This window comes from Muntiacus reevesi, chromosome 2 (genome assembly GCF_963930625.1).
Source record: "Muntiacus reevesi chromosome 2, mMunRee1.1, whole genome shotgun sequence".
Lineage (NCBI taxonomy): Eukaryota > Metazoa > Chordata > Mammalia > Artiodactyla > Cervidae > Muntiacus > Muntiacus reevesi.
The window spans coordinates 4,771,123-4,776,117 of record NC_089250.1 but is presented as its reverse complement, the minus strand read 5'-3'; the positions used below and the strand labels follow the sequence as shown (position 1 = coordinate 4,776,117).

The 4,995-nt window shown below is 40.4% G+C and overlaps 1 non-coding gene across 1 annotated transcript; it reads right to left on the bottom strand.

Moving 5' to 3' along the window:
• Nucleotides 1–4,685: 4,685 nt before the first annotated feature.
• Nucleotides 4,686–4,757, bottom strand: TRNAY-GUA (transfer RNA tyrosine (anticodon GUA)). The gene has a single exon. It is a non-coding gene; the product is annotated as a tRNA-Tyr (tRNA).
• Between the last annotated feature and the right edge of the window lie 238 nt (nucleotides 4,758–4,995).

Genomic DNA, 4,995 nt, shown 5'->3' with positions numbered 1-4,995 from the left:
GTCAAGGGGTTATCTTCGAGCTCAGAGGAGAGCATTACTAATGTAAAAAGATCTTTAGCCTATTGAGGGAATGGGCACTATATATAAATCTCAATATAGTCTCAGAAATAACTTCTAGCACATAAAAACTTTCTAGATTTCGAGAACATATGTCACCATCTGAGGTGAAATTGCATATTTCTATGGCTCGGTGCAGTGTAGGAACATTTTTAGAATAAACTGTGGGGCTATGACCCCATTTCACAACCTACCCACCATAAATTTACCTTGTAAATTCACCCAAACAGCAACAGCTACTAAAACTCCTTAGAGAGACAGATAAAGTGACCTTCTTTAGTAACCAGATATTATTTTTAGGGTATGTTTTACAGAACAATTTTCTGTGTTTTTGCAACAAAGAAAATTATTTTGACCTTTGTACACCTGAGTTTGTTTAAAAAACACACAACCCTCCTATTTCTAGCTATAAACCAGACTTGGAGAACTTTTGGCTGTGGTTCTTCTTTGGGGTGACTTGGCAGTGAATATGTTGTTTTGATCCATGTTGAATTTGGACAGTCACCATCTTTGTGCATTCAGTGAGATTTCAGATGATTACGTATTCCTCTTTTTAAGCAAAGGATAGCTAAATGCATCTCATTCTTCTTAGAGATCAGGACGAAAACTAAAAAAAAGTAGAGTAACACCTTCATTAACTAATTATTGGAGAGATTTATATTTAGATTTGAGACTAAACAAAGTCAATCAGGAAGTCCTTTTTTTCCCCCAAACCTTTTTAAATTAAAAAATGCTGTAAAAATATTGTGATGATACACTAGACTCTCCTTTTAATATAGTGCGAGATGGTCAGGTAAAAAGCAAATGGGTTTGGACTTAATTTACACTTCAAAAAATTTTCTTGGAGTAGAGTTGATTTACCATGTTGTGTTCACTTCAGGGGTACAGTGCAGTGATTCGGTCATACTTACACATGTACCCAGTCTTTTTAAGACTCTTTCTCATAGGGTCTTACAGAGTATTATGTAGAGTTCCCTGTGATCTACAGCAGGTTCTTGTTAGTTATCTATTTCATGTCATGTGTATATGTCAGCCCCAATCTCCCAACTTATCCCTCTCCCACTAACTCCCTGGTAACCAAAAGTGTGTTTTCCACAACTGCAGCTCTATTCCTGTTTTGCACATAAATTCATTTGTACCCCCACCCCCTTTTTAAGATTTTACATATGAATGATATCATGAGACATTCGTCTCTCTCTGACTCCCTTCACTCGGTCTGACACTCTCTCGGTCCATCCATATTGTTGCGAGTGGCATTATTTCATCCTTATGGCTGAGTAATATTAATACTTAAGTAAAATTATGCCTCAGAAGATTTTTAGAGATTTTGGTAAGACATACCTCACACTTTCATAGTACTTTCTGTGTGCCAGTTACTTTTCTAAATTTAGCATGAGTATCTCTGTGTGTGTATATATGCGGATTTATTGTTTAGTCGCTAAGTTGTGTCCAACTCTTTTGCACCCTCATGGACTGTATATGGTTCACCAGGCTCCTCTGTCCATTGGATTTCCCAGGCAAGAATGCTAGAGTGGATTGCCATTTCCTTCTCCAAGGGGAATCTTCCCAACACAGGGATTGAACCTGCAATCTCCTGTATTGGTAGGTAGATTCTTTACCACTGAGCCACCTGGGAAGAATAGGTATACATACATAGACATTAATACATTTAATCCTATACCCACATGGAAAGCAGAGACTGTTAGGAACATGTACATTTTATGGATTAGGGAACTAAGGCACTGACAGAATAAGTAACCCACCAAAGTTACAATGCAAGGAAGACCCACAGCGGAAACCCCACTGCTCTGTCCCAGAGCCTGTCTTCTGAACCAACACCCTGTATTGCCCTGAGGTCAAGTTCTTATGCAGCTTCTTGGAGGGACTGTAGTCCCTTTTACAGAACTTTTTTTTTTTTAATAGAAATTTTGTATAGTTCTAAGGAACTATACAAAAAAGATCTTCATGAACCAGATAATAGCGATGGTGTGATCACTCACCTAGAGCCAGACATCCTGGAGTGTGAAGTCCAGTGGGCTTTAGGAAGTATCATTATGAACAAAGCTAGTGGAGGTGATGGAATTCCAGCTGAGCTATTTCAAATCCTAAAAGATGATGCTGTGAACGTGTTGCACTCAATATGCCAGCAAATTTAGAAAACTCAGCAGTGGCCACAGGACTGGAAAAGGTCAGTTTTCATTCTAATCCCAAAGAAAGGCAATGCCAAAGAATCCTCAAACTATGGCACAATTGCACTCATCTACAAGCTAGTAAACTAATGTTCAAAAATCTCAAGCTAGGCTTCAACAATATGTGAACTGTGAACTTCCAGATGTTCAAGTTGGTCTTGGAAAAGGCAGAGGAACCAGAGATCAAATTGCCAATATCAGCTGAATCATCAAAAAAGCAAGAGAGTTCCAGAAAAACATCTATTTTTGCTTTATTGACTATGCCAAAGCCTTTGACTGTGTGGATCATGATAAACTGTGAAAAATTCTGAGAGATGGGAACACCAGACCATCTGACCTGCCTCTTGAGAAACCTTTATGCAGGTCAGGAAGCAACAGTTAGAACTGGACATGGAACAACAGACTGGTTCCAAATCAGGAAAGGAGTACATCAAAGCTGTATATTGACACCCTGCTTATTTAACTGATATGCAGAGTACATCATGAGAAACACTGGGCTGGAGGAAGCACAAGCTGGAATCAAGATTGCCGGGAGAAATATCAATAACCTCAGATAGCAGATGACACCACCCTTATGGCAGAAAGCATAAAAGAACTAAAGAGCCTCTTGATGAAAGTGAACGAGGAGAGTGAAAAAGTTGGCTTAAAGCTCAACATTTAGAAAATTAAGATCATGGCATCCAGTCCCATCACTTCATGAGAAATAGATGGGGAGACAGTGGAAACAGTGGCAGACTTTATTTATTTATTTTGCTCCAATATCACTGCAGATAGTGACTGAAGTCATGAAATTAAAAGAGGCTTACTCTTGTAAGAAAATTTATGACCAACCTAGATAGCATATTAAAGAGCAGAGACATTACTTTGCCAAACAAAGTTCCATCTAGTCAAGGCTATGGTTTTTCTAGTAGTCATGTATGTATGTGAGAGATGGACTATAAAGAAAGCTGAGTGCCAAAGAATTGATGCTTTTGAACTGTGGTGTTGGAGAAGACTCTTGAGAGTCCCTTGGACTGCAAGAAGATCCAACCAGTCCATCCTAAAGGAAATCAGTCCTGAATATTCATTGGAAGGACTGATGCTGAAGCTGAAACTCCAATACTTTGGCCACTTGATGTGACGAACTGACTCATTGGAAAAGATCCTGATGCTGGGAAAGATTGAAAGCAGGAGAAGGGGACGACAGAGGATGGGATGGTTGGATTGCATCACCGACTCAATGGACATGAGTTTGAGTAAACTCCAGGAGTTGGCTATGGACAGGAAGGCCTGACGTGCTGCAGTCCATGGGATCACAAAGAGTTGGACATGACTGAGTGATTGAACTGAACTGAGGAGGGAAATGTCAATTTCTGGATGATTCAGGTGCTGTGATTTGCTGGTGTGCGATAGACCGGGCATAGGTTAAATTCCCTTTTCTTCTGTGATCACTTCATGAGCTTGGGAAGGTCACTTTGGGCCTTGGGATTCTGCTTTTTGCCGTGAATTAAAACGATTAGGCTAGACCCACACTGTCCTATAGATAGCCTCTAGCCTTGTATGACCAACAAGCTCTTGAAATGTGGCCAAATTGAGATTGCCCTACATGTAAAACCCACACTAAGCTTCAGAGCATTAGTATGAAAAAAGTCATGTAAAGTGTCTAGTGTTTTTTTTATGTTGATTATGTATTGAAATGATAATAGTTTGCATATCCTAGGTGAAATGAAATATGTTAAAGTCAATTTCACCAGTTTATTCTTCTAGGAACTTTAAAATTCCATGTGTGTCTTATGTTATGGCCCACATGAAATTTTGATTGGATTGTAGCAACAGTTATTAACTCACAGTTCAACAGCTCACTCACAGAACAGCAGTTCTTCACTTCACCTCACTTTGATATTTCCAGCTGAAACACCCCGATAGGCATAGGCAGGGAGATACACAATTCCAGAAACGTTAGCTTTATTATCAAGATTTTCTCACTTGCTGAAGAAACTTTTGGACTGTATGTGCATGACATTGACATTATAAAAGTAACTCAAGTCTTCACCAAGTCATTAAAAAAGTGAATTATTTGAAAATGTTGCTGTTTGTTATTAGGAACAAATTATTTGGTCACACTTTAAACTGAGGTGTCATTCTGATATGTTAAGATATCACAAGTGCCCCAGATAATTCTAATAATCCTTCCAATCCTGAAGTTTTTCAGTTCTGTTCTGATAGAAACCCAGCCGTGGAGTTTCTCTAAGATGAAAATGGAGAAATAAAGAGAGGTTGAATACACAGCAGGTTTATAATTTGGAAAATGTCAGGAGTTCTGCCATTGTGTGTGTTAGTCGCTCAGTCATGTCTGACTCGATGTGACCCCGTGGATCGTAGCCCCCCAGGATCTTCTGTGCATGGGATTCTCCAGGCAAGAACACTGGAGTGGGTTGCCATTTCCTTCTCCAGGGGATCTTCCCAACCCAGGGATCGAACCCAGGTCTCCTGCATTACAGGCAGACGCTTTACCATCTGAGCCACTAGGGAAGTCCCTGCCATCGTTTGCCTCTTTCAGAGAGGAGCTGATAATCTTGGGATGCTGCCAACAGTGGGCTCACGGGAGGCAAGCAGATTCAAGGTGAGAGGACTGAGGTACACAGGTGTGCACCCGGTGTTCCTCCCGTGGTTTGTGGTTTTGCCCCAGGGGGTGCTGGCTGTCACAGGCAGCTCTGTTTCCACCTGCACAAGGTGTGGTTAGAGCAGCTGTGTTCTCGGTTTCCACTGT